Source organism: Schistocerca serialis, chromosome 9, assembly GCF_023864345.2.
Source record: "Schistocerca serialis cubense isolate TAMUIC-IGC-003099 chromosome 9, iqSchSeri2.2, whole genome shotgun sequence".
Lineage (NCBI taxonomy): Eukaryota > Metazoa > Arthropoda > Insecta > Orthoptera > Acrididae > Schistocerca > Schistocerca serialis.
Genome location: NC_064646.1, coordinates 397,646,068 through 397,668,880, shown reverse-complemented (window position 1 = coordinate 397,668,880; position 22,813 = coordinate 397,646,068).

Here is a 22,813-nt window from a genome sequence, read left to right as displayed (position 1 = left end):
CAACAACCATTTTATACTCATACCATTTTTCATTTGTAGAAATGGCTTTTTTCTGCACTGCAAATACGCTCACATAATGACGAAATTTCTATCAACATATCGCACAGCCATGGTAATATTTGAGCATAAGTTTTATAGCTTTTGAGAACATAAGTTGTTTATTACTTGTGGTTGTCGATTGTCTTCGAATTTCTACTACTATCATCATTGTTAACGTTTCTAGAGTCGATTGCACCCGATATATTTCAATTTATCTCCTAGTAGTTAAATTTGAAGGCAATTTGTATGCACCTTTTTTCTCTACAGCAAAGGCACTGCAATTCAAACGATATTATTTTAACATATCACAATGTAATCATAATCATTGAGTGTGACTAGTTGCTAATAAGCTTTTTCCAAAGTGTGATTCTTATAAAAATGTTTTACAGTATTTTAAAATGTTTTTCCACATTTATTTAGTTCTTAATTTTCCACAAAGTTAATGATCTGTAATTTTTTAACATGTAACTAGCTTCATACCAACGTTTAGTAAAGACTACTTGGTTTTAGTTTTCAATTATACAGGGTGTTTCAAAAATGACCGGTATATTTGAAACGGCAATAAAAACTAAACGAGCAGCGATAGAAATACACCGTTTGTTGCAATATGCTTGGGACAACAGTACATTTTCAGGCGGACAAACTTTCGAAATTACAGTAGTTACAATTTTCAACAACAGATGGCGCTGCAAGTGATGTGAAAGATATAGAAGACAACGCAGTCTGTGGGTGCGCCATTCTGTACGTCGTCTTTCTGCTGTAAGCGTGTGCCGTTCACAACGTGCAAGTGTGCTGTAGACAACATGGTTTATTCCTTAGAACAGAGGATTTTTCTGGTGTTGGAATTCCACCGCCTAGAACACAGTGTTGTTGCAACAAGACGAAGTTTTCAACGGAGGTTTAATGTAACCAAAGGACCGAAAAGCGATACAATAAAGGATCTGTTTGAAAAATTTCAACGGACTGGGAACGTGACGGATGAACGTGCTGGAAAGGTAGAGCGACCGCGTACGGCAACCACAGAGGGCAATGCGCAGCTAGTGCAGTAGGTGATCCAACAGCGACCTCAGGTTTCCGTTCGCCGTGTTGCAGCTGTGGTCCAAATGACGCCAACGTCCACGTATCGTTTCATGCGCCAGAGTTTACACCTCTATCCATACAAAATTCAAACGCGGCAACCCCTCAGCGCCGCTACCATTGCTGCACGAGAGACATTCGCTAACGATATAGTGCACAGGATTGATGACGGCGATATGCATGTGGGCAGCATTTGGTTTACTGACGAAGCTTATTTTTACCTGGACGGCTTCGTCAATAAACAGAACTGGCGCATATGGGGAACCGAAAAGCCCCATGTTGCAGTCCCATCGTCCCTGCATCCTCAAAAAGTACTGGTCTGGGCCGCCATTTCTTCCAAAGGGATCATTGGCCCATTTTTCAGATCCGAAACGATTACTGCATCACGCTATCTGGACATTCTTCGTGAATTTGTGGCGGTACAACACTGCAAACACCTCGTGGTTTATGCAAGATGGTGCCCGGCCACATCGCACGGCCGACGTCTTTAATTTCCTGAATTAATATTTCGATGATCGTGTGATTGCTTTGGGCTATCCAAAACATACAGGCGGCGGCGTGGATTGGCCTCCCTATTCGCCAGACATGAACCCCTGTGACTTCTTTCTGTGGGGACACTTGAAAGACCAGGTGTACCGCCAGAATCCAGAAACAATTGAACAGCTGAAGCAGTACATCTCATCTGCATGTGAAGCCATTCCGCCAGACACGTTGTCAAAGGTTTCGGGTAATTTCATTCAGAGACTACGCCATATTATTGCTACGCATGGTGGATATGTGGAAAATATCGTACTATAGAGTTTCCCAGACCGCAGCGCCATCTGTTGTTGAGAATTGTAACTGCTGTAATTTCGAAATTTTGTCTGCCTGAAAATGTACTGTTGTCCCAAGCATATTGCAACAAACGGTGTATTTCTATCGCTGCTCGTTTAGTTTTTATTGCCGTTTCAAATATACCGGTCATTTTTGAAACACCCTGTAATATCAGTTTTATAAAAAGTTGTACTGTAACATTCAGTTGTTAGTGGTATAGACGGCGTTGCTCTACCCAGGTGACGTAAAGCGCGGCTTCTTATACTGCTCTGTAAACAACAGCCTCAGTTAGAACCTTCTGTATCCCGCCTGGAAGGCGGCGCGCGGGTCTGCTCCTGTAAACTGAAGGGTAGGCCGAGTGTAGGAAGCGAGTAGGAGCAGGTGAGGTAAAAATCTCGGTACTGCCAGTAAAGTAAAAGCAAGAGAATGTTAGTGACATATGTAATTTTTGGTAAAGATGAGCACGTAGGTGCGAAGCCGTTGTCCATGTATCAAAGCTAGCAGTTACTAGTAGTTGGACAAACTATCATTTAAGTAACAAAGGCGAAGTCTGTAATGGCTAGCCCCCTATGAAGTAGACGCTAAGTTGCTTGGTCGTCTGCTCTTGATCAACAGCGATGAATCCGGAGCGGCGCTCACAGACCTGCACAGCGTCGGGTTAGAGGGCGCTGTGGTCGGTGTTGATCGTTCGCTCTCGTGGTGCCAACCTGCGAGGGCGCACCTACGTTGTGGCATCGTAGCTATCGATACCACAGAACCTGGCCATGAACGCATCAAAGTCGTATAGTAACGTGTTGTCAAAAGCTCGACTAGTCTATACGACTCGATTTAAGCGATACTACTGCTGTACAATGTGGTTTTAATTTACATCCTCGTTTATTTTCTCGTATATTTTTAGCGCTGAAGATACCTACACAACAGCTAAAATCTAGATTTGCAATAAAAATACAGAGTTGGTTTGCGACTGACTGCTCAATTCCTTTTCTTTCTTGGAATATAAAACAGTTTCTTCCCGAATACATATTATATTATACATGATAATAGAATTCATACGTCCTTCAAGAGGCGCTTACAGAATGACTGTAGGTTAAAATCACATACAATACCTTCTTTCTAATTAACGAATTGCCTAGAATAATAACCACACAAAATTCACAACGTGGTCGGCGGCTGTCGGCTGTTAACAAGCCCGTTAGCGTGTTGCTGCAGTTATTTTATGGCGCCACAGTTCATCAGCGACCTGGGTTACACACTCACAGAATCAACTTACAGCCGCTAGGACGCCGCCTGGCCAAATATTTGCCACGGCTCATAAATCACACTTCTCGCACTGAACGCGGAGCCAGAAGAGCGCTTCTCAACTGAGTTTGTTAGCCTGCTGTTGGTAAAATGAGAGCGGGCGGAGCGCGATATCGCTGTAACTGACTACTTACTTACTTCTTGGCGCTATAGCCCATGTAGGGCCTTGGCCTCTTTGATGATCACAGCCCAATCCTGATGATTTTCTGTTCGTTTCCTCCTCCTCCTGACTCCAATCTTTTTCAAATCATTCTCCACATCCTCCAGCTTCAGGGGCCTCCCTTTGCTCCATTTGCCACCTAGATTTCCTGTGTAAACCTTTTTGACTGCTCGATCCTTCCGACATTCGCTCTACATGACCAGGCATCTGTAACTAATTAACTGATTCATTAATGTTGTATGGCATACTTTTCGGAATACACTATCCACGCTTTTTTATTATTAGGGTGTCCCAGGAACGTTGCAACAAAGATGTAGGGTAGGTGGGGTCCATCGTGAGGATTGAGAATTGAAGACCAATCCGTGATCTCTAACGTAACTGGTAGGAGAGACCGAAGATCTGAAAACAAGAGCGTGATTCATTCGAAACAGTTATTGGATACGATGAGTACAAGTAGTGTATAACATGGATGCAGGTCTAATGTTACAGCAGACGCTCTAAGTCTGCACCGTCAGGCGCTGCGCATGCCTGACACCTACGGATCACTGACTGTCGCACACGCTCGAACACACCGGGAACTTCTTTGATTGTAGCAACTGCACAGACGATGCTTGCGACGAGGTCCATTTCAAACTCCATAGGATCGCGATACATGAGAGATCTCATGGCTCCCCATAGAAAGAAATCAAGGCTCGAAATACTCTGTAAGCGTGAGAGCCAGGGAATCGGTCCACCATTCTCAATTCATCAATGCGTGAATGAGCTGTTCAGATGTCTACGAACATTCGACCAAAATATGAAGACGCCCCATCATGCTGCAACCACATTTGCGGGAACATCTTCAAGCAAGCCGGAAAGAACGGGTTCCAGAAAGATCTGAAAATACGCGGTGGTCAAGAGGGACGGTGAAAGGTACGGCCCATCTAAGCAGTCGCCGACAAAATTCACCCTCACATTAACTGTGAAACGATGTTGTGACACGTGGTGCTGCATGCCGTGGGAATTTTCTGCTGCTAACAGATGCTCATTGTGATGACTGAATAAGCCATCTCTTGTGAAAGTGGTCTCACCTTTGGACACTACATAAGGTGGTAAATGTACACCTCGGCCTCATTGGCGCAGAAACTATTGCACGAAACGCACACGTGCAGGATGGTTATTGGATTGCAATAGCTACAACCTTTGGATGCGGTGCCGGCCACTATCCGGTCGGCCGCATTTTCAGATACGCTCCCAGCCAGTTATGCAGCCGTGTTTGCTACAGCCACCAACGTGGCTTGAAAGAACGATTACGCCGCTGCCAATGGAAGCATATCCTCCCCAAATCTCCAGCGGCGGGTGCACTTAAGCTGTAACGTTCAATCACTGGCCACCATTTTATGTGTTTGCCAGTTGAACAACAGTTACAGACTTTCGTAGTGCCCAGGGATGTTCTTCTTGCCACAATCTCTCTCTTCCTCATAGTCATTGTCATAGACTCTGTCTCTCATTGTTATTGGCTCTAACCCTCTTCCACTTTCTCCTTCTCTTTGTTTCTCTTCCACTGGCACTGTCTCCTTTTCTTCCTAGCGCTGTTCTGTCATTGCCAGCTATGTTCTACTGCCACTGTGTCCTTCTCTTTCTCTCACACTACCACGGTCTCCCTCCCTCTTTCTATACCACAATCACTGTCTACTGTCCTCAAGCATTTGTTACTTTTCCATCTCCTTCCAACTGCCACCGCATCATCTCTCGGCATAAAAAATCGCGAATATGTTAGCATGCCAAAATTTTTAGATATTTTTAAAACTGCTGAGGAAAGTAGAATGAGGCATCAGGTACCCCTAATTTTCCCGCTGGCTCCCTTCTTTTCCATTCTACAGACGAACATGTCACTCAGATGAAAAGTTATGTGTCAGTACAATTTTGATAGTTTATTTATGTGAAAATGAAATAACACAAAACTAACTTTACACCTCAGGCAGGATTCTACGTGCACAGAAATTTTGCATGAGTTTCGTACTACAACATGGGTTTCCCAAAACCCTTCTGATGATAACGGAGACATTTTATAGCACTTTGCTCCGTGGTACGTAGCTTTATAAACTACGTTTTCGTCTCACACCAGATATCCGTGCATATTTTACGTATTCAACTAGGATAAATTTGGATCTCTATGTCTCGGAAACGGATTAAGGCATCAAGTAAATTTTCAAGGCTGGTCGAGATCTGGATCTTAGGTATATAAACTGCAGTCATTTGCTGCTTGGAATCGGCGACTCTGTTTTGCTACCCAAAAACGACCTTTTTGGGTGTTTCTCGATAATGGATAAATATTTTGAAAACAGGAAGATGGCATCTCTAGAGAAATACCTAGAGATTATGCCGTTAAGATTTAGGCAATTTGGCGCTGTTATTAATTGCTTCGGTCTCTCCTCAAACCGGATTTTACGTGCTCACTTTACGTGTACAAGTAGTAGGCAATTTTGAATCCCTCTATCTCGGAGACAGATAAACATTTCACAGTAAAAACAGTCTTGGTTGCATAGTTATTTGATGTAACGCGTTTCATTCTTTTCGGGCATCAGCAGATTGTCTGAGCCACTTGTCTGCTTACATTAGGTTCAGCGCAGCAGACGAAAACGTGATCCCTTCTCCCGATGGTGGGATGGTGGTTCGCGGTGATCGTTATCTTGTTACTGTTCTATCAAATTCGATAAATGCTACATCGTTTAACTCCTCTTCGGAGGTGCTTTCCAGTGCCACTTATTTGATCCAACACAAACTACCGTCCAGCCGTCGGAAGAAGAGATCACACTACCATCAATTATGACATATCAGTAATTTCCATCAAGCCTTGACAAAATGAAATCCATTTACAGTTTTTCAATCCCCTTATCGAAAAGAATAGTTTGATCTACATCACGATAACATTCTGTTAGGTCTTTCTTTTGGGGTTTTTTAAAACGATTTTGGTTTTTAAACCTTTCCATCCCTTTTATTCTAGTTCAGTCAAAACATTATAAGCACAATGTGCATGAAACTGGAACAGGCAGTTTGTGAAGGACTTGTAATGTCATTTGGATGCACTAAACTATCTGTGTTTAATTTACACAATACTTAATTTGAATCACTGTACATGTCATAACTCTGATTTAGGAGTTGTCTGATGCCATTCGAATGAGTCACTAGGTACTGCAACAAAACCAGCAGCCTCAGTTGACAACGCGTCGCTTTTGGCAATAGCACTTGCACGTGACGTTGTTTTGGTCGGATGACAGACGTGCACTTGTTGACCAGATGGCGCCATATTCTTTTTGCATATGCTGAAGTTAGCAACAGTAACTCACAAGTCATTAACCGAGCATATACATTTTGTTGTTTATAAATGCACAGAAGTAAACAAAGATTATTGGAAGTGGTTATTTATCTATCAGACTGTAAATATGTATGGATGTGTATGTGTGTGTGTGTCTATGATCTCCTACCAAACCTCTAGATCGATTTCAACTAATTTTGGCACACAAACAACAAACTTTACAAGTATCAGCACTGTGCGTTTATTAAGCTCCTAGTTCCAATAGGAGCAGAGATACGTGCTGGCACATGTTTTTGCCAGTCCCACTATACAGGCTGACGTGCACAACAGGCATGTTTTGCAGGAATAATATTGATCTGCCGTATCGACTTTCTTTGCAGCACGGCCTACAAGTCAGTGGCACACAATAATTTGCAAGCACCTGATGTGCAGGCTGCTGTCCACAACAGATGCATTGTGAGAGTCACAGCAGGTTGCTTCAGTGACCTGCTGTACTAGGGATACACACACAGGTGGTAACGACTAGGGAAGTTTGAGATGGACACAAGAGGGATGATCATTTTGAGAGGGGATAGGATGGTATGGATAGGGAGGGATAGGAGTCTGGAGTTGATGGACAGAGAGAGGGGTGGCAGGAATGTGGACAGAGGAAGGAGGAGGAGGAGATAGACAGGGACAGGGTGAGCAGGAAATCGAAGAGGGGTCAGGAGGGACAGAACGAGGGGGAAGAGGAAATGAAGAATGAGAAACAGGAGGAGGAGATGGATGGCGAGAGGGGCAGAAGGAGCTGAATAGGGAAAGGTTCACTGGTTGATATGGATGGGGTGAGACGGACAGGGGGAGATGGATAGGGGAGGCAGGACTAAGTAAAAAGAGTTATAGTGCTAGAAGACTATGGGCAGGGAGGGACTATTATGAGGAGATATTCAGGGACAAAGGGAGGACGAAATCGACAGAGAGAGAAGAGGAAGGTGGAGGTGGACAGGGAGGGTTTGGAGATAGACTATGAGGAAGGGCAGACGAGTATGGGTAGAGAATGTGAGAGGAGGAGATGGGCAGAGAGGAAGAGGAGGAAATGGCGAGAGAGTTGGGGAGAACGAGATGGGCAAAGAGGGTGGCGATGAGGATAAGTGCACAGAGGTGGGCGGAAAGGAGATGGGCAGAGCGGGAGGAAGGTAGTAGATGGCCAGATATTGGGTTTGGATGACAGCAGGAGCAATATGGTGGTTATCCCACGCACCATGACTGCAAATTTGTATGTCAGCCTTGTGATTCGACCAGTTGTGCTACCATTTATGAACAGCATTCTAGTGGGTGGATAACGCTTGCTAATATACCGATGCTGTAACCAAACATGCTCTACTGGGTGTCGACATGTTAACTTGCCCTCCTCGATCAACAAATCTGTCTCCTATCGGATACATATGGGACATCATCGGACGCAACTCCAGCGTCATCCACAAACAGCACTAGCCGTCCCTGTATTGATCGACAAAGTGCAACAGGCATGGAACCACATCCCACAAACTAATATCCAGCATCCGTACAACACAACACAATCAAATCTGCTTGCTTGCATTCAATATTCTAGCGGTTACTGTGGTTATTAAAGTACCAGCATTTAACATTTGCGCCGGCCGCGGTGGTCTAGCGGTTCTAGGCGCGCAGTCCGGAACCGCGTGACTGCTACGGTCGCACGTTCGAATCCTGCCTCGGGCATGGATGTGTGTGATGTCCTTAGGTTAGTTAGGTTTACGTAGTTCTAAGTTCTAGGGGACTGATGACCACAGACGTTAAGTCCCATAGTGCTCAGAGCCATTTGAACCATTTAACATTTGCAATAGCTTATCACTCTCACACTAACCTGTGATCTTGCAATGTTACTCATTTAAATATGTGAACTAGATAAATGTATTGTCGAAATTTCATTTCTCTCCATTAGTTATCGTTTTATGGTGCTACAATTCGTTTTGCATCATTGTTTATTATTAGTGTGGACTTCAGTTAATGTCAACTGTAACAAAAAACAGATACAACTCACAATCTGCACTTTCTGATTTTCTAAATAATTAGTGCCACATAGTTTATTACTATCATTTGGAATTTAAATTTATCTTAAGTTGCATGTTTTGATTTGGAGCAAACGAGCCCCGCCATATTTAAATTGTACTGTGCAATATTTAACGATAAATAAATTACTGTAAAACATATTGAGTGCAAGCAGTCCAGTTCTCCACATCTGCCCTCTAACACTTACCTGAAATGATGGTGAAACTTGGTTCACAATACAGTAGGGTGTAGAGCTTTCAGAGCTAGATAACTGAAATCCTTAGGGTTTTTGGAAGCCTATGAAAATAAGTGAAACGGTAAAAAAAGGAAAGAAAAATTTTTCTCGTATTTCTACAGTTTTATCAGTGAAACTTATCTATTTCTACCTAGTTAGATTCTTGAGTATTTCCATGTGTTTTTCGCTCTTTCACTACAGCATTCCAGATGCAAACTACAATTTCAGACTGCAATCTCAAGTAATGAATAAAATTTTCTAGCCGGCCGAAGTGGCCGTGCGGTTAAAGGCGCTGCAGTCTGGAACCGCAAGACCGCTACGGTCGCAGGTTCGAATCCTGCCTCGGGCATGGATGTTTGTAATGTCCTTAGGTTAGTTAGGTTTAACTATTTCTGAGTTCTAGGGGACTAATGACCTCAGCAGTTGAGTCCCATAGTGCTCAGAGCCAAAATTTTCTACTCATAAACTCTTAGACATTCCAGATATTCGTATCACACAGTGGCGTAATCGACAAAAGTCTCACGTTACGGGGAAGACAAATGCTATAGTGATACCTCGGCGGCAAAAATGTCGTACATTCGATTTCACCCATCTTCTAGAGACAGTTTGTACTGAAATATATCAACATTTGCTGTTGTAGCAAGACTTGTCCGTCTACAATGTGGGAGAGTTCTCAGGACGGCGTTCATAGTGGTAGCACGGTGATCACATAAAGGCACAATTTGGCCAGAGATGACGCTGCCGTAATAGTGGGAACTGACGTCATCGAAGGATACCCAAAACCTTGAATATTGGGATATCACGTAATCGAGGTGTTTATCCGTGCCTGATATTTATTTCGAGTGTTAAATGGTGGCGGAAACCGTTAAGACATTTACGCTCCCTCCATTGTGTCTTCGCTCCAGACAACAAAGGGTTCATCGCTCTTGCTTCTCGTAATGTGCGCATCTGCTGATGAATGTGACAATTGTTTACGGTCCATAGCGGGATCGCCGCAAAAGTGAATCGCCTGTATGTAGGCGTCATTGTTTTGCTGGCTAGAATGAGTAACAGCTTTTTCTGCGCTTTTCAAGGCGAACGTATTCCATTTATTTGTGACTGAATGAAAAGTAAGCTACGGAAAAGGCACAATAAATAATTGTGGCATGTTTCGAATAATCACTCCAGTATTCTAATGAGCAATTCAATTTGAGACAGTCTTGTGGCTGCAGTTATAGGAGGCGGACACAAGGTAGACCTTTGTACTGCAAACACAAAGACATACTGATGCATATGTAAAAGTCCCACAGTTTTATATGCAATACTTACACGTAACCAAGTTGACAAATACTTAACTTCCTCTGTTGCATGTACAGTGCTTTGTCTAACAGAATGCTATCGTTGGTTCGGCATACTTATAGCTTCTAGAAACTGATGATTGCGGAGCAGGATTCGTTGTCAGTCTTCTTCTAAGGTTTGTCTCGCCGGATCTTTGCGTGTGCCGCCTTGTAAAGAGGAGTGGAGGAATAAAATCTGATCCGATTAGACCGTGGCCATTAGTAGCGACCTTCATCTGCATATGCAGTCGATGTTGCTGCGGCTGACGGTGTTTCTGGGGCGGGCGAAGTGCCCGGTGTGGCCAGAGTGGAGTCGATACGCATGCAACGACATGCGTTACCAATATGCTCCGAAACGCCGCTCATAAAACTGGATTATTCCGGGGCTCATGCCTAGGGTTCTGTTGGTGACAGAAAGGTAGGATCAAGTGTTTTGGGTAGCCTTTGGGCTAGGTACCATTTGTATACCAAACAGGATGATCTTCGTAATCTCACTGTCAGAGTACGATAATTACGCAATTCCAGCAGCCTAGGCAAACGGAGGAAAATGGTTGGTTCTTTCTGGATTAGGTTTGGTCTACGGTTGGTATTAAGGGACGTATGGAGGCGCCTTTAGTTCTTGGACGATTCCTTAGAAAATCTGAAGAAAAACGCATTTTTTCGTACCAAAACCGTGCCGCGGATTCCAAGATGGCTATGCACAGAAAATGGCTAAACTTTTTACGATGTATTCCTAACATCAATAGCTCTAACAGCCTTTAACATTTCCTTGATATCTTTATCTGTTACCGAGATACAGAGGTTCAAAGTTACGCTACCTGTTCACGTAATATACACGTGGAATTTCCGGTGAGAGCCAAAAACGTAGTTTATAAAGAGATGTACTATGGAGACATACGCTGTAAACTACCTCCATTATCAGCATAAGTTTTGTGGGAACCCAGTGTTATAGTATTGAGGCAATTCTAATATTTTTTGCTCTTTCCCTCTCTCTCTCTCTGTCTCTCCTCTCTCTCTCTCTCTCTCTCTCTCTTTTTTTTCTTTTTGTTTTTGCACTCAAACTGTGGTTTAAAATTAGTTTCACAAAAATAAATTACCAAATTTTACTGATCCATAACACTGTTTTCGTAAAAGTGACATGCCCTACTGTAGCAGGGAAAAGATGGAAACCAGTGGAAAAATTGCCTGGTCGGAAAACGAAGAAGTCTAACATGCTCCTGGTTTAAAATACTCTCTGAAAAGTGGGGTACTAGCTGTCTTAGCACCTTTATAATTTTTCTTAAAAAGTTTGGCATGCGAGCACATTCGCGTTTTTATATGCCGAGAGAGTAGTAGGTAAGGGCAGTGGGAAAGAGAAGATACGTTGTAAATACTGAAAGGTGGTAGATAGTGGTTATGGTGTAGGAAGAGCGAAGGAGACAGCGGCAGCGTGAGAGAAAGAGGGGGACACAGTGGCAATGGAAAAGAGTTGACAGTGACTGAACAATGCTATGAATAGAGTGAAGGAGACAGTACCAGTGGGATAGGAATAAATAGAAGGAGAAAATGGAAGAGTCAATGATAGTGAGAGACGTTTTATGACAATGACGTCAGGGAAGAGACAGATAGAGAAAGTGAGAAGACTGCAGCAGTGGGAAGGGATGAATGATATAGTCGCAGTAAGAGAGGACAAGGGGGAGACAGTGGCAGAGAGAAGATACAGTAGTATCTGTGGAATAGGAGACAGTGAGACAGAGACACAAAGTGATAATGACAATGAGTTGGGCTGAATGAGTGAATGAGAAGGGGCAGGTGGGAGTGGATGGGAATGAGCAGTTTACAGCGATGGACTGAGTGCGAATATGTAGGCACAATAAAATTATTGAGAAAAATGTTAAAGGTACTGAGTAGCGTGCAATGCGATAGCTGGTACCCCACTTTTCAGTCAGACTCTTTTACGCAAAAGGAAACATATTAGCACTTTTTTGTGCTCCGATAGGAAAATTTTCTCCCTGGTTACAGTACTTGGCTGACTATGGAGCTACGCGATTGTAGTGTCTTGAGTGGTTGTTGTAAAAGCCGCCGAGCCCGCAGGCACAAGCGTGTGGCATACGTTTTCGTCGTAATGGCGGCAAAGACATTTTGTGGCATGGGCTCCATGAGAAACCCCAAATCGTTGTGAAGACATTCTGATTCATGACCGCTCTGCCACTGGTCACAACTCACGGCGACTATGTTGCAGCTTGGTACAAGATATACGAGTATCTCGCCTGCCGACGTCATAGGTGAGTTGATAATTAGGTGGCTTGGCGAGGAGGGGCGGTAGGAGTGAGAAAAGTATAGAAGCAGCATTGTGGCTGTGTAGTACCTTTCTGGCACAATCCTGGAACGCCTTTATGGTGCACTGTGTAGGTTCTTGTAGGATGCTACAGTTGAACAAACAAATGCACATCATCGCAGAGAGAGATAAAATACCAATCAAATATTAATTTGAAGAACATTATACGTCAACCGCAAAGAGCTACAAAGAGCTACTTATAAACAGATCATTATTCATGACAGGTTTCGATCTCCAGATCATCATCAGTTATCTTAAGCTCGACAATAGCAGCTTGCAAGGCAACATTAAAACTGCGGCGTTAAAAAATATAAAATCCATCCTACGTAAAGACAAACGTTAAAACTGGACCTAGAATAAGAATCAGACTTTTCTACTGTTCATTTTCATCTAGGAATGAAGTGGTAGTAAGTTTGCAAAGTCCTGCGCATAAATACTTCGATCTTTCTCTAGCAATAGAATAAATCTGACATCTAAGCGCTGAGAGAAGCACGGATTTGTAACTGGTGACAAGGGCATTGTACAAAAATTATTATCCGAAATACGAGGGCAGTTCAATAAGTAATGCAACACATTTTTTTTCTCGGCCAACTTTGGTTGAAAAAACCGGAAATTTCTTGTGGAATATTTTAAAACATTCCCGCTTCGTCTCGTATAGTTTCATTGACTTCCGACAGGTGGCAGCGCTGTACGGAGCTGTTAAAATGGCGTCTGTAACGGATGTGCGTTGCAAACAACGGGCAGTGATCTAGTTTCTTTTGGCGGAAAACCAGGGCATCTCAGATATTCATAGGCGCTTGCAGAATGTCTACGGTGATCTGGCAGTGGACAAAAGCACGGTGAGTCGTTGGGCAAAGCGTGTGTCATCATCGCCGCAAGGTCAAGCAAGACTGACTGATCTCCCGCGTGCGGGCCGGCCGTGCACAGCTGTGACTCCTGCAATGGCGGAGCGTGCGAACACACTCGTTCGAGATGATCGACGGATCACCATCAAACAACTCAGTGCTCAACTTGACATCTCTGTTGGTAGTGTTGTCACAATTGTTCACCAGTTGGGATATTCAAAGGTTTGTTCCCGCTGGGTCCCTCGTTGTCTAACCGAACACCATAAAGAGCAGAGGAGAACCATCTGTGCGGAATTGTTTGCTCGTCATGTGGCTGAGGGTGACAATTTCTTGTCAAAGATTGTTACAGGCGATGAAACATGGGTTCATCACTTCGAACCTGAAACAAAACGGCAATCAATGGAGTGGCGCCACACCCACTCCCGTAGCAAGAAAAAGTTTAAAGCCATACCCTCAGCCGGTAAAGTCATGGTTACAGTCTTCTGGGACGCTGAAGGGGTTATTCTGTTCGATGTCCTTCCCCATGGTCAAACGATCAACTCTGAAGTGTATTGTGCTACTCTTCAGAAATTGAAGAAACGACTTCAGCGTGTTCGTAGGCACAAAAATCTGAACGAACTTCTCCTTCTTCATGACAACGCAAGACCTCACACAAGTCTTCGCACCCGAGAGGGGCTCACAAAACTTCAGTGAACTGTTCTTCCTCATGCACCCTACAGCCCCGATCTCGCACCGTCGGATTTCCATATGTTTGGCCCAATGAAGGACGCAATCCATGGGAGGCACTACGTGGATGATGAAGAAGTTATTGATGCAGTACGACGTTGGCTCCGACATCGACCAGTGGAATGGTACCGTGCAGGCATACAGGCCCTCATTTCAAGGTGGCGTAAGGCCGTAGCATTGAATGGAGATTACGTTGAAAAATAGTGTTGTGTAGCTAAAAGATTGGAGAATAATCTGGTGTATTTCAATGCTGAATAAAACAACCCCTGCTTCAGAAAAAAAATGTGTAGCATTACTTATTGAACTGCCCTCGTACGTCTTGAATAGTTGTTGAAAAATCTAACCTGCAATGAAAACGTATTGCCGCCATCATACAGGACCAAACTTTTCGAATAAATAAACTTAGATATAGGAAACGCCTTCAAAAATGGCTATTATATTAGATGGGAAGATCTCATCGCAATTCAATTACAGTATTAGAAAATTACTGCAGAAGTAGAGAAGCACAGAAGATTCAAAAGGTATCAAATCTCTACTAACCAACAACCGTAGATCTATGTGAAACCAATGGTAAAGACAGTTACGCGAAAGGCATTCGATGAATTCGATAGCAAGATTGCACCTACAGAACTGTTGAAAATACTAAGGGAACTTACTGATACCAACACACCCTGACAATTCCTGCAATGGCACAACCTACTCACTGTCATCGTCCTGTGCAACAAAACGTGCGGACCCACAGCTTGTTTCACTACCAACATCATTATATTCTTTAATTTGTCTCCCAACGTTAGAAATATTTTCATCGGCATCAGTTTGTACTGTCTATACCAAGAAATTTCCGTTTGCAGCATCGACATACTGTATGATCCATTGCCAGAAGTGTTCAGCAACCGGATATGAAGTAAGTCTATAATTTACAATTATAAACTATCGTCTTCCTTTGTTCAAGCCAGCCGCGGTGGCCGAGCGTTTCTACGCGCTTCAGTTTGGAACCACGCGACTGCTATGGTCGCAGGTTCGAAACCTGCCTCGGGCATGGATGTGTGTGATGCCCTTGGGTTAGTTAGGTTTAAGTAGTTCTAAGTTCTGGGGGACTGATAACCTCAGATGAAAAGTCCCATAGTGCTCAGAGCCATTTGAACCATTTGAACCTTTGTTCAACAATATCCTAAAGTAACCCATGTTTGTCACTCTGAGGAGGAGTCATTTTCCGTAACCCAAAATTTTCTACGTCAGCTTAGCTGTGTGTTTCTCGCAGAACCGCTTTCAACTCTGTTCGGGTTCTAAAACTACTTATATTTATACCAAAGTGGTAATCAACACTGACGGAAGAAAATCGCAACACCAAAAAATAGCTGATGTAGAATAATGAAATTTCGGGAATACATTTTTGTAGGTAACTTATTTAAGTGATTAAGAATGCAAGACCACATGTTAACTTAAGCCCAGCCGCCCAGGGTGGCCGCGAGGTGTATGGTGCCTTGCCACGGTTCGCGCGGCTCCGCCCGTTGGAGGATCGAGTCCCTCCTCCTGAATGGGTGTGTGTGTGTGTGTGTGTGTTGTCCTTAGTGTAAGTTAGTTTAAGTTAGATTAAGTATTGAGTGAGCCTAACGACCGAAGACCTCTGCAGTTAAGTCGCATAGGAACTTACCACCAACGTAAGCCCGAGATAAGCCATTGCAAATGTTAAATTCTGGTACGTTTATAACCGTTGTAACCACTAGAACGTTGCATGCAAGCATACAGATGTGCATACATTATGTTGTACAAGTACTAGATGTCAGCTTGTGGGATGTAGTTACATACCTGTTGCACTTGGTCGATTCAAAAATGGTTCAAATGGCTCTGAGCACTATGGGACTTAACAGCTGTGGTCATCAGTCCCCTAGAACTTAGAACTACTTAAACCTAACTAATCTAAGGACATCACACACATCCATGCCCGAGGCAGGATTCGAACCTGCGACCGTAGCAGTCGCGCGGTTCCGGACTGCGCGCCTAGAACCACGAGACCACCGCGGCCGGCTTGGTCGATTCATAATGTTATTTGTGGATGACGCTAGAGTCGTCCAATGAAATCCCATATGTGTTCGATTGGGGACGGATCGGATGACAGAGTAGGCCAAAGGACAGTTCGATACTCTGTAGAGCATATAGGGTTACAACAGTGGCAAGTGGTGAGCGTTATCCTATTGGAGAACAGCCACAGGAATGCTGTTCATGAATGGCAGCACAACAGGTCGAACCACCAGATTGACGTACAAATTTGCTGTCAGAATTCGCGTTTTTTCTCATATAGAGCCCAGCTGTAAGAAGCGACAGAGATTACGGCGAGCGGCAAGTAGCAAGAAACTGTTCGTAGTAGTAACTGGTTCAGAAAACATAAGACGATTCTTTATTAACTGCAGCTTCTTGTGTGCCAGTAGTTCAGACAGCGTACGGTGTAGTGAGTGTCAAAATGCTGTTATAATGGTGGTATCTTTTACGAGAAGGGAGCTTGGAAGTTGCTACCAGCTCCACATCGTTCCATGTTCTACTTAGGCGCCTGGAGTTACTTTTATACAGGGTGTGAATTTTTTAAGTTGACAAACCAGAATAACTCGAAAAATAAGCTTCACGCGAAAAAAATGTGTAGAATCCAAAGCTGATTATTTTCGACGGGGACATCTGCTGGTGTTAAAATTATCCCGCCACCCCAACCTCCTTGGGGTGGGGCGGGAGGCACCTTTAAAATTTCAAAAGAGAACCTCCATTTTTTATTGCAGAAGCAGATTCTACATAAAAATCTACGTACATTTTGTCTTAAACATTTGTTTTGATTGTTGGTAGTTGGCGCTGTAATTCAAGAATATCCATGTTCTTATTTTTGCTTGGAAAATGGTTACGAATAAATAAAAAATACTTATTTACTTCGAGAACTTTAATTCGCTAAAACTAAAGCTCTCCCTCTCTCCCCATTGGGTGGGGTTTGAGAGAGAGGAATTAGAGTTTTACAAATGCTGAATCAAATATTAATTTTTTTCCACGCAAAAATGAGAACATGGATTTTCTTGAACTACAGCGCCAACTACCAAGAAACAAAACAAATGTTTAGGAAAAAATGTACGTAGTTTTTTATGTGGAATCTGATTCTGCAATAAAAAATAGGGGTTTTCATTTGAAATTTTAAAGTTGCCTCCCACCCCACCTGCAGGGGCCTGGGGTGGTGGGCTAATTTTAGCACCAGGAGATGTCCCCCTCGAAAATAATCAACTTTGGGTTCTACACATTTTTTTCGTGTGAATCCTATTTTTCGAGTTATTCTGGTTTGTCAACTTAAAATTTACACCCTGTATATACCAGGTGCCTAATTTCATTTTTGAGTATGGTTATTATAAACAGAAGAAAACAGGTATAAAAATTGTCGAAACAAGCTTTGACTACAAGGAAACCGTTATTCCAACATTTCCGTACGCAATGTCCAAAAAACTGGGTGCACAAATCATCAAAGCTACTCGATGGCACAGTGGAAACGGCTGACGAATTTAAGAAATGCGACAAGTAAACTACTAAGTATGATGTAACCTGTTTCAGAAACGAGCTGCAGTATTCCTTGTGGAAGGGCGACAACTCGGACAGTTATCGCAAGAGGTTGTATAAGCAACCAGTACGTTGCCGCATGTTCCTCCTGCATAACAGGCTAAGCGATATTTATCGGACGCGAGGTTGGCAACAAATGCTTATGTCACTTACAAGCAGCACAGAGTCCACGTCGTACACGTAAACAAACGAACTGTACGTTTTCCTTAAAGCTTCTTTTTCCGTAAAATTCAAAGTAACGTTCTCACAGTTTGTGGACTCAAATATCAAGTACCACGGTGCAAATCGGTAAAGTCTGACGGTGATGAGGACCCGACAGATCTTAAACAAAGTCTCAATTTTAGAAAATTGCTTTGCTTTAACATAAAACCTACTACAGAGTCGAGTACCAAATGAAATAAGTTATCCCACTAAAGATACATAGAAAGAAATCTGTTACTGCAGGCGCTCACGTCACAAACATAGAAACACAACGAGATAGAGATGGTTGAACGCAAATGCAGACGCTAGCCAAGCTTGCAGGTTCCACTGTCGTGTTTAGTAGTATGCAATGTCTTCAGTGCGTTACAAGTGCAAATCGTGGCCAGCACAGTGTGGTTTTGAATGAATTATGCTGGAGCTAAGTGAATTCAAAATGTGCACAAGTTGTTGGGGCTTGTATTATGGATGCTCCCGTGCCAAAGATAACCGAAATGTTTGATGTTTCAAGAGGCACAGTATGGAAGGTTTATATCGCATACAAAGAAAGTGGAGAAAAGTGATTGTAACGGACGGTCATTGAAAATGATTATAAGGAAAAATAAAAGGCAACAGCAGCAAAAGTCACTACAGAACTGAACGCCGCACTTGTGAACCCTGACAGCACCAGAACAACACGAACGGGGAGCCATAAGCTAGAAATTGCAGAGCAAGCTGGCATTCCAAAACCACTCAGTGGTACAAATACCCTTAATGAGTAAACGTGTCGCCGATCTACATCTACATCTACATCTGCATGGATACTGTGCAAATCACATTTAAGTGCCTGGCAGAGGGTTCATGGAACCACCTTCACAGTTCTCTGTTATTCCAATCTCGTATGAACACCTTGATCTCTCCGAACGAGCTCTGATTTCCTTATTTTATCGTGGTGATCGTTCCGCCCTATGTAGGTTGATGTCAACAAAATATTTTCGCATTCGGAGGAGAAAGTTGGTGATTGGAATTTTGTGAGAAGGTCCCTCCGCAACGAAAAACGCCATTCTTTTAATAATTTCCAGCCCAAATCCTGTATCATTTCTGTCACACTCTCTCCCATACTTCACGATAAAAAAAAACGTGCTGCCTTTCTTTGAATTTTTTCGATGTACTCCGTCAGTCCTACATGGTAAGGATCGCACACCGCGCAGCAGTATTCTAAAAGAGGACGGACAAGTGTAGTGTAGGCAGTCTCCTTAATAGGCCTGTCACATTTTCTAAGTGTCCTGCCAATAAAACGCAGCCTTTGGTTAGCCTTCCCCACAAAATTTTCTGTGTGTTCTTTCCAATTTAAGTTGTTCGTAATTGTAATACCTAAGTATTTAGTTGAATTTACGGCTTTTAGATTAGACTGATTTACCGTGTAACCGAAGTTTAACGAGTTCCTTTTAGCACTCATGTGGATGACCTCACACTTTTCGTTATTCCGGGTCAACTGCCATTTTTCGCACTTTTCAGATATTATTCCTAAATCGTTTTGCAGTTTGTTTTGATCTTCTGATGACTTTATTAGGCGATAAACCTCAGCGTCATGAGCAAAAAAACAAAGACGGCTGCTCAGATTGTCTCCCAATCGTTTATATAGATAAGGAACAGCAAAGGGCCTATAGCACTACCATGGGGAACGCCTGAAATTAATTCTGTTTCACTCGATGACTTTCCGTCAATTACTACGAACTGTGACCTCCTCGATAGCAAATCGCAAATCCAGTCACATAACTGACACTATATTCCATAAGCATGCAAATTTACTACGAGCCGCTTGTATGAAACGGTGTCAAAAGCCTTCAGGAAGTCCAGGAATACGGAATCGACCTGAAATCCCTTGTCAATAGCACTTAACACTTCATGTGAATAAAGAGCTAGTTGTGTTTCACAGGAAAGATGTTTTCTAAACCCATGTTGACTGTGTGTCAATAGATCGTTTCCTTCGAAATAAAACTTGTACTTTGGAGCAACGGAAGAAAGTCATTTCGTCGGATGAGTAATATTTCATTCTGTTTGGGACTTCTAGCCGAGTTTACGCCACAAGAGTAAAAAATGGAGGGGTTTCGGCCATGATTTGGGCACCCAAATGGTGGTATTCCATAGTCCCCACAGTTACTATGCAAGGTTATATTACTGTCAAGGATCACATGACCGCCGACCATTGTGGCGCTTCAGTCTGGAACCGCGCGACCGCCACGGTCGCCGGTTCGAATCCTGCCTCGGGCATGGATGTGGGTGATGTCCTTAGGTTAGTTAGGTTTAAGTACTTATAAGTTATAGGGGACTGATGACCCATAGTGCTCAGAGTCATTTGAACCTTTTTTCTTATGTGACCATTTTGGGTATTGAAGTCCACCCTATGCTACAGCGTTTGCTTCTTATTGGTAATGTTGGGTTCCCAGACGACAGAGACCCTGTTGACACAGCTTGCATCGTCCACGACTCGTTTTGTGAGCATGAGAATGAACTGTCGCATCTACTGTGGCCACTAAATTTTAATATTATGGAGTCTATCTGGTCTACGTTGGAGAGAATGGTACATGACCGCTATCCATCTCCAACCTCGTCGCGTGAACTTGTCACTATTTTGCAGAAACATGAGTGTAAGATTTTTCTGAGTACCATACAGAACATCTAATTTATTTTATTTACTCTTGTCCAGAACATAATATACGTATATAGCCGATAGACAGCAATTTACAAACAATATAAGTGCATGTTTAAATTCCAAATGACATCAATTCACAAACAGTATAGGTACATGATTAAATTTCATATGACATTTAAAATTCCGCTGTTTGAACTGCTGTATCATTGGCGATAACCCGATCGTCCATCGGGCATGGGGCTGGGAGGTTTCTACAGTTGAGCAGGTGTTGATGATCTTGCTGTTCGCCACATTCGCATAGTTCATCTCCTGGGGAGAAACCCCGTTTCTTCAGATTGACCTTGCATCGGGATACACCAGTTCTCAGCCTGTTGAGGACCTTCCATGTTTTATATGGGAGGTAAGGTCCTTTAGCAAGCTCTTCTTTAGGGTTGTTCCAGTACCTCTCTGATGGTGAGTTACGCCAAAGCTGTATTCAACGATTTGCGGGTGACGTTAAAAGTGGTTCTGTTGAACGGAGGAAACTCTTTCTTGATCTTAATCTTGGATGTTGGTATTCACATCCGAACCAGGGGGTCTTGGAAGAACCAGTAATTATGCATTCCGACAGGACTAAAAGCTGACTTGAATGGCAATGGTCTTCCTACACCGTATAAGGTATGGCAATGTCTACGGCCTTTGGTGTTTCCATATTTTTATCCAACCCCGGTATATCTATACCTTCTAAATTTCTGTCAGAGGAATGACAGGTTCTTTTTTATATATTGTATATTACGGTTTCTTCCCATTCCATTCAAGAACGGCGCGTGAGAAGAAATGGCAGTTATATACCCTAGCGCTACGGCTTTCATTTCGGTTCCGCTGTTTACAAGGAATCGGTGTGCAAAGGACTACCCGTAATCCGGGACATGAAAAGAGATTATTTGAAGTTTTGAAAATGTTTTCACGATTCAAGAAGAATCTTCCTGAAATTTCCATCAGTTTGAATGTTTCGATATTTCTGCGACACTTTACCTACGAAAGAAAAAAACGTGTCTCCTTGTGATTCTTTGTATGCGCTCAATGTCTCGTTTCAATCGAACATCATCAAGTTCTCATACACTTGAGCACTGTTTCGATTTACCTTATACTAATATGTTGCACATCATACTAATATTTTAGTAACGATCTCTTTCACGCACTAACTACGGTAATACGTATCAATATATTTAGGCATATCGCTTGCGTTTGAAAAACTTGAATTTAGATTGCATTTTGGTTCCCGAGTATTTCCGTGGGGTATAACAAGAAGACATGGCTAAACTTGCAGGAAACATATCTCACACGTAGAGGAAGAAAACATGTTACATGCATATGGGTCCGCAAAGGCTTTATTACAGGTTAGAGGTTATTTTCTACTTATCTTCAACACATTAATCAAAGGAGACGTAGAGGAAAAAAAGGTGCATTGGCACAGTATGAAATACTTTCCTAAACGAAATATTCAAAATTTCTCCGTTAGCAAGAACACATTCATCAATCCTACACGCATTGAATCCCTCATGTAATGATGTGTCCCTGGGGAATTTTGTATTTTTTCACAGCCTCCCACGATATGATCACGAAGACTCTCTACATATTTTAGTGGTGTTTTGTATTCAAGACCCTTCAAATGCCTGACACATGAAAGTCAAGTGGGTTTAGGCCTGTAGAGGTGGAGACCATGGAATTGGTCAACCACCACGTATTCATCTGTCACTGGATCTGTTATTTAGAAGCCTACAAACATTGAAATGAGGAGGAGCTCCTATCGTGCGTGAAGTACATGTTATGTCGAATTCGCAAAGGCACGTGTTGTCTCAGAACAGGTAAAGTATTCTCTATGAGATCATGATAAGTTTCTCCGTTGAGGCTATGTGGAAGAACATGAGATCGTAACAAACAGCCATCATCAACGCCAGCCGAAACGATGACAGAAAATCTTTATTGATGAAGATTCTCGACAGTCCATACGTGCTGGTTGCGAAAATTACAATATTATCACGCTAAAACGAAACATCATTCCACAACAGCAGATTTGTATTAAAGCGAGGGTTGGAACAGTCGCAGAAGTGTACCAGTGCAATAAAACCAGCTACTGATAGCGCCTGCACACGTTATACATGCTATGGATACAGAAGGTTCTGTCGCACTCTCCAGACAGTAAAGTGATCAACATTACTTGTTACAACTAATTGTCTTATGC